Source organism: Humulus lupulus, chromosome 1 (assembly GCF_963169125.1).
Source record: "Humulus lupulus chromosome 1, drHumLupu1.1, whole genome shotgun sequence".
NCBI lineage: Eukaryota > Viridiplantae > Streptophyta > Magnoliopsida > Rosales > Cannabaceae > Humulus > Humulus lupulus.
This window is the reverse complement of record NC_084793.1, coordinates 55,096,338-55,104,509: the sequence shown is the minus strand read 5'-3', so window position 1 is coordinate 55,104,509 and position 8,172 is coordinate 55,096,338. Positions and strand designations below refer to the sequence as shown.

Sequence of the window (8,172 nt, the reverse complement as noted above, 5' to 3'; positions counted from 1 at the left end):
GGCAAAGGTGCTAGTATCAACTGTGAAGCTGTGACTTATTAGTCAGGTTCGGCAGTGGTACTGGGCACTGGTCACGTTGAGATGACTCATTAGTCAGGACGGCCTTAGCGTGTTAACGCAAGCCAACAAAGATTAGATCTAATCGACTATCAGCATTGAATGACTCAAAGAGCATTAATGCCAGACCGACCCCGAGGGTTGATGAATGAAATAAGCGCTTGGAGGCTAGTGGCTTACCTAGCAGCCACTCTCCCACTTGAAATAGTGACATGCTTGACAGTCACTCAGTATGGTTTACCAGAACCTGTTGAAGGCTAGTTGGTTATCTAGCAGCCACTCTTCGATTTGTTTCAGTGACTTGCTTGCGAGTCACTCAGTATGGTTTATCAGGACCTCATGTGATGTTCACTCATTTGTTTGAAAGCTTTATGCTCAGTGTGATTATAATGATAATCATTTGATAATGTTTATGAATAGTGTTATGTTTTCTTGCTGGGCTTTGGCTCATGGGTGCTATGTGGTGCAGGTAAAGGGAAAGAAAAGCTCACCTAGCCTTGAGTGGAGAGCTGATGTGGTGATGTGTACATATGCGGCCGCTTGACCACCACGGCCAAGGAGTTCTCAGAGGAACTAGGGGGTTTACCCTATTTTTGCCGCTTAGGTCGGCGGGATTGTAAATTTGAAACAGTAGTGACCATTTTGTACTGAGAACAACTTGTAAACGTTTTGTTAAGCTCTGCAGAGCAGTTTGTAATGAAAATCTCCATTTCCTTTTTATTGGTTTTATACCTTAACCTGTTAATTACACTTAGAGCACGTTTTTGACCAAAGGACTCGAGTAGCGAGTCAAATTTCCGGTCCACCGTTCACCGTAACTGTTCTGGGGCAACCAGGGCGTTACAAATTGGTATCAAAGCAATGTCAAGGTTAAGGTTCCTGTAGACTGGCTGAGCATGTACACACATCACTGAAGTCAAGCTCGACTCATGGTTTGGTAACTCTTTATGTAGTTATGTGCATAACTGCCTAAATGTGGTGCAAATGCTTTACCTGTATGCATGAGACACTGTGTTGGCCTTGTGCCCCTGAAATATTATGAACTATTATGTGATACATGCTGAGTGATGAGTGCCATAAACATGTATCTGATTGTGAATATTGATTGACTGTGGAATATGATAATTGTCTGCTTGTTCTTGGACCGTGAGGTAGCAAGAGGTTTAGTTATTACTACCTGACTGGCCGTATTGATTATTATTTCAGTAAGGTATCAGTGACAGAATGAACCCAGAACAGACAGACACTGCAGCTGGCCAGAGTGGTCAGGGTCAGAATAATGACAACAGTCAGGGTCAAGAGAATGACCAATCCCAGATTCCACAGCCAGCACCTGCAAACTGGCAACAGTTGTTTAATGATTTGCATGCAATAGTGTTGAAACAGGGAGAGGAGCTTCGTCTCCTGAGACAGCAATAAGTGCATGTGGTGGCCAGTGTTGTAGAGGCACCTTCTGTGTCAGTGCCAGTTACTGGGCAGCTGCCTGAGACTGGAAATAGATTGGAACCTCTTTATGAGTAGTTCAGGAAGCAACAACCTCCTGTGTTTGAAGGCAGTGCAGATCCTATTAAAGCTGAACAATGGATGAGCATGATTACCACTATTCTTGACTTTATGAGGGTAGTTGGTAGTGAGAGGGTGGCCTGTGCTGCCTATATGTTTCGGGATGATGCCCGGATTTGGTGGGAGGTGGTTGGCCAGACCAAGAATGTTAATCTCATGACCTGGGAGGAGTTTCAGACCTTGTTTAATGAGAAGTACTATAATGATGCTATTAGAGCGGCGAAGGCTGATGAATTTATGAGGCTATTTCAGGGAAGCTTATCAGTAACTGAGTATGCCTTAAAGTTTGACCGTTTGGCAAATTTTGCCAAGGAATTGGTGCCCACTGATGGGACCAGGAGAGAGAGATTCCTCCAGGGGCTACAGCCCAGGTTATCTCGTGATGTACGTATCACCACTGTGGCAGGAGTCACTACTTATGCACAGGTGGTGGAGAAGGCACTCACGGCTGAGAGTGCAGAAACTAAGATCTGGCGTGACAACGCAGCCAAAAAGGATTTCAGGAGGACAGTTCCTCCATTTATTGGTTTTGGTAGGGGTGTTGGCCCTAGTGATCAGAAGAGGAAGGTTCCTGATACCTTCCCAGTTCCAGGTCCTGACAGGAGACCCCATGGTATACAATGGGTCGTCCTGGGGGTAGTGAAGCCTGGAAGACTCGTCCTGAATGCCCTAGGTACAAGAGGTGCCATTTGGGAGAGTGTAGGGCAAAGGCCTGCTATTTGTGTGGAGTAGTGGGTCACCTTAAGAAAGATTGCCCTCAGATAGGGAAAGAAGAACCCAGAAAGGTGGACAGCTCGGCCCCAGCTCGAGTGTTCACGTTGACTCAAGCAGAAGCTGAGGCTTCCCCCTCAGTTGTTACAGGTCAGCTTCTTAGTGCAGGAACCCCTTATCATGTGTTAATTGATTCTGGTGCTACACATTCCTTTGTTGCTAGTAGCATTATTGATAGGTTGTGTAGACCTTGTGATTTCTATGCTGTGGGGTTTGGTACTTTGTTACCCAATGGGGAGTTAGTGGTATCCAGGAGGTGGGTCAGATCTTTGCCAGTGACAGTAGAGGGCAGAGAGTTGTCAGTGGGCTTGATAGAGTTAGTTATGACTGACTTTGATATGATACTGGGTATGGATTGGCTGGCAAAGTATGGGGCAACTATTGACTGCAGAAGGAAGATGGTCACCTTTGAGCCTGAAGGTGAGGATCCTTTTGTGTTTGTTGGTACTGTGCATGGACCTCACGTTCCTATGATTTCTGTGTTGAGGGCCAGGGATCTACTGCAGAGAGGTTGCATTGGATTCTTAGCCAGTGTGGTTGAAACCACTCAGGTCATGCCAGTGAGACCAGAGGATACTAGACTTGTTTGTGAGTTTCTGGATGTGTTTCCAGAATATTTTCCAGGATTGCCACCACACAGAGAGATTGAGTTTGTTATAGAACTGGCACCAGGGACGGAGCCAGTGTCTAGAGCACCATACAGAATGGCCCCAGCTGAGTTGAAAGAATTAAAGGTACAGTTGCAAGAGCTGCTAGATATGGGTTTCATTAGACCTAGTTTCTCACCCTGGGGTGCACCAGTTCTGTTTGTAAAGAAGAAAGATGGTTCTCTGAGAATGTGTATAGATTACAGGGAACTGAATAAGTTGACAATTAAGAACCGATATCCTTTGCCAAGGATAGATGACCTGTTCGATCAGCAGCTAGGTATGAAGGTATTCTCTAAGATCGACCTTCGTTCTAGTTATCATCAGTTGAGGGTCAAGGAGGGAGACATACCGAAGACTACCTTTCGTACCAGGTATGGGCATTATGAGTTTCTAGTTATGTCATTTGGGTTGACTAATGCCCCTGCTGCTTTCATGGATATGATGAACAAAGTGTTCAAGGATTACTTAGACCAGTTTGTGATCGTCTTCATCGATGATATTCTAGTATATTCTCAGACTGAGTCAGAGCATGAGCAGCATCTGAGGTTGGTTCTACAGAGATTGAGGGAACGCAGATTGTTTGCAAAGTTTAAGAAGTGTGAATTCTGGTTGTCTCAGGTATATTTTCTTGGACACATTGTCAGTAAGGAGGGGATTAAGGTAGATCCAGCAAAGATTGAAGCGGTCAGAGATTGGCCAAGGCCAAAGAATGCTTCTGAGGTTAGAAGTTTCCTTGGATTGGCAGGTTATTACAGGCGGTTCGTGGAAGGGTTCTCGAAGATTGCTATTGCTTTGACTGAGCTGACACGCAAGAGCCAGAAATTTGTGTGGTCAGATAAGTGTGAGAACAGCTTCCAGGAACTGAAGCAGAGATTGATTACAGCTCTGATTATGAGTCTTCCGAGAGACCAGGAGAAGTTTGTGATTTACTATGATGCTTCTCATCAGGGTTTGGGCTGTGTTTTGATGCAATCAGAGAAGGTTATTGCTTATGCTTCTCGGCAGCTGAAGGAGTACGAGAAGAGATATCCTACTCATGATCTAGAGTTGGCAGCGGTGGTTTTTGCTTTGAAGATATGGAGGCATTATCTCTATGGAGAGAAGTGTGAGATCTATACGGACCACAAGAGCCTGAAGTACTTCTTCACCCAGAAAGACCTGAACATGAGGCAAAGGCGTTGGCTGGAGTTAGTGAATGACTATCACTACAACAATTTTTCTCAAATATTACATTAAAATATAACATAATTTTAGAAGTGCTATTGATACGGATACAAGAAAAAAAGACACGGGAAAAAAAATTTAGGCGGCAAATGAAACACTTTTTGCCGCCTGAAATTGACAAAAGAGAACGGCAAATTGACAAAGGAGAACAGCGTGCCTCTCCCTCTCTCAAATCCCTAATCTCCCTAATCTCTACCAGTCTTTCTCTCATTGCATTCAGTCTCAAATCCCTAATCCCTAATCCCTAATCTCTCAGTGCATTCAGTCTTTTTCTCATTCGCTCTCCCTTGCTCTTTCTCTCATTCGCTCTCTCACATTCTCTCAGCTTTCTAACCCTCGCGCCGTTGAACCACACCACAACCACACCCCTGCTGAAGCCTCCCTCATGCCGGTACTCACGCAACTGAAGCACACCACGACCACGCCCGTGCTGTAGTCGTTGAGTCTCTCGTCCCCCCCTCTCTGTTTATCTCTCCCGCTGGCTTTGAGCAAGAACTGGAGACCTCCGTTTGTCTCTGTGAGGTATAATTTGTTTTTTTTTTTTTTTTTCAGATTTCAATTTAATATCAAAAAACCATTTTGAATATTATCAATATATATATATGCTTGTGTTGGAATAATTTTTTCGATTGGCATTTGGAATTTGATGCGATTTTATGCATGGATTATATATTTATCGAGTATTCACAATCCAGATTGATGTTTTGATATGGTGATTCACAAATTTGCAGGCCCTTCCAATTTACTTGGATAAAATGTTCAATCAGTATGTGGCTATAATTCTCTCTGTGACTTTTGTTCTATTTTTTGGAGAGGTATTTTATTTTTGTTCCATTAACTTTCATGCTTGATTTAACAGTAAAGTGTCAATATTTTTGTTGGCTTATTATGATGGAAACTTGATATTTGTTTTTCTAAATCAGGTTATCCCACAAGCTATATGCACTAGATATGGACTTGCAGTAGGTTCCAACTTTGTTTGGCTTGTTCGGATTTTGATGATAATTTGCTACCCAATTTCATACCCAATTGGAAAGGTACAATCTCCACTGGAAAGTTGATGTTTAAACATTTAAATGTGAACTTGGAATTTGCATTTATCAACCCTCTAATCTATACTATTTTAAACTGGTGTTTTAGTCATTGAATTTAAGTATTTTTTCAGTGGTTAAAAATAAATCATAAATGTAAAGCAAAACTGTGGAATCTGGTTGCAAAACGATGGATTCTTAATGATATCAGATTATAAGGGATTTATATCTATTTTTTGACTTGAGATATACACAATGCAGATTTTGGATTGGGTATTAGGACACAATGAAGCTTTATTTAGGCGAGCTCAGTTAAAAGTCCTTGTCTCCATCCACAGCCAAGAGGTAAAGTAAAGCTGTTGAGGATAATTAATATGCTCTTTAACTTAAGGAATAGCTTTACAAGTTGAAAATACGAATTATTGCTATCATCTACCACAGATATATCTTGGCATTAGTTCTGATTTCCTTATCTTGTCATAATAGGCCGGCAAGGGTGGTGAGCTTACACATGACGAGACAACAATTATTAATGGGGCACTAGATTTAACTGAGAAGGTAAGGTCTTAACAGAAATATCATTATTCCTTACATTCATTTCCTTCTAATTTGCATGTATGCCAGTGATAGTATTATATCCAACTATTATATGAGGTGGACGTAAATCCTGGTGAATATGAAAGTTTATTTTACTTCTTCTACTTCTCTCTCTCTCTGAGTCTTTAGAACTATACCAAAGAGGCTAAAACTTATTTTTTTTAATTGTAATTTCATTTTGAAGTATAGCTATTTGAAACTCTGTGCTCATGCTAAATCTTTCTCTCTCTCGAGCTCGCTTATTCAATATTCTGTTTTAAAGTTGTTTGGATTTTTTTACTTTACTCCCTAGTCATCTTATCTTTTGGTTTAAAGAGCATTTTGAAACTTTTCTTGTCATTATAGTTTCATTTTGATGTATAATGATTTCACTCTTTATGCTCATACTGAAATTGTAACTTGAATATGCTAGTAAGCTTGCAATAATGTGTCATGATTAGAAAATCAGCATCTTTCTTTCTATTATTAATTTTTTTAAATCTTAAAAAACAGACAGCTGAGGAGGCTATGACACCCATTGAATCAACGTTTTCCTTAGATGTTAATTCAAAGTTGGACTGGTGAGTTTTGGTCATGAATTCACTGTTCTTTCTTTCTGTCAATTGGATTTGACTGGTTTTCACAATTTTTGTTTACATGCTGTTTTTAGCTGATTTTCAAAGATTCAGTCACTCGACCTTAGAAACTATTTTTTTATAAAAGAAGAAAATATAGAAAGTTTTGTTGTTGTTGTAGTGATAGATTGTGTTAAAAGAAGGATATTTTAGCTGTGATATCAGTCCTAGGCTCCTAGCCTATCATCTTAGGAACACTATCCCAATTAGTTGCTGGCTTGTCAATAGTTCTGTCACCTTTTTACACAAAGTTTCACTGAGGATAGTTTGTACATTTTATTTTTATTTTCGCATACAGTGCTCTGGCATATCATAATGGCATGACCCATGTTTTACTGAAACATGTCTTATGCTGCAATTGAAATGTTAGGAATGTTTGAATCACATGACAGCTCAATGTGTTTTCTCGTCATACAGTTATTTTCTGTTGTCTTAGCAGAAGTTTGTTGCAGAAAAAAATTATATTTTTTTACTGTATTTCTCATTTTTCTCCTCTTTTTATTCAATAACACAGGGAGGCTATGGGAAAAGTTCTTGCTCGGGGGCATGGTCGAGTTTCTGTCTATTTTGGGAATCCGAAGAACGTTATTGGACTGCTTCTGGTGGGTGCTAGAATAGTAGAATGTGAATGTTTAGAAGATGTTTGTATACTAGATGCATTTTAAATTTGACTTATCAAAGGAACTAACAGCGGGGAACATACTTTGTACTCTGCTCTTTAACTTGTTCAATTCTGCTTATTGTTAGGTGAAAAGTCTTCTTACTGTACGACCTGAAACAGAGCTCCAGTCAGTGTCATTTCCATCCGGAGAATACCACGGTTTGCTTAACTCTTCAATTACTAATTTTTTATTTTTCAGAAAATACATTCAGTCAGAGTATCCAGTGTTGATTTGTATGTTGTATACTCAGAGTTCCTGCTGATATGCCACTGTACGATATATTAAATGAGTTTCAGAAGGGCAGCAGTCATATGGTAGCTGTGGTGAAGACTAAAGGGAAAAGCAAGCTTCCTACAATTGATGGGGAGAAGACTTTTCTGTGGCTGCCTAGTAATAATTTTACAGAACATGTCTATTTCTATATGCATATTTATATTATTTAGGCTTCTTTGTTTGATGCTTTTGATAATTAATATGGTTTTTTCAAGAGTTACTATAAGCACTTATCAATGTTTTGGTAAAAGATGAAAGTATCTTTAGAATGGGTCCATTATGAAGAGTTGATCATTTATGCGCTAATTTCATCTAATATAAATATTCAACTGATTGCTTTTTGACACAGTGGTAATATAATATTTTGTATTGATTGCTTCAATGCTTTTAGCCAGGTCTTAATGAGAAATTAAAATGCATAAAGCAACATTCAATGTTGGAAGTTTCTTTGATTAATATTCAGGTTCAAGGTATTTGAGCTTTCTTACATGGGTTTCTTTATTTATGTATATATTAATCAACTAATGCCTTAAGGTCTTTCTAAGCAGTTGGAAAAAGCAACAATAGAAATAGAAAACTAATTCAGAATACAGAGCATAAAAAACAACCAAATGCACATAAAACATAAAGGAAAAAATGGCAACAGGTCTTCACACGTGATTATATTTTATCTAATTTACTTTGGAGTTTTATCTTCATATATAGCTATTTGATGATTTGTTTATTAATT

The 8,172-nt window shown here is 39.6% G+C and overlaps 1 pseudogene; it reads left to right on the top strand.

Annotated features, from left to right (window-relative positions):
• Positions 1 to 4,981: 4,981 nt before the first annotated feature.
• Positions 4,982 to 7,612, top strand: LOC133814934 (DUF21 domain-containing protein At4g14240-like; annotated as a pseudogene).
• The last annotated feature ends 560 nt before the right edge of the window (positions 7,613 to 8,172 follow it).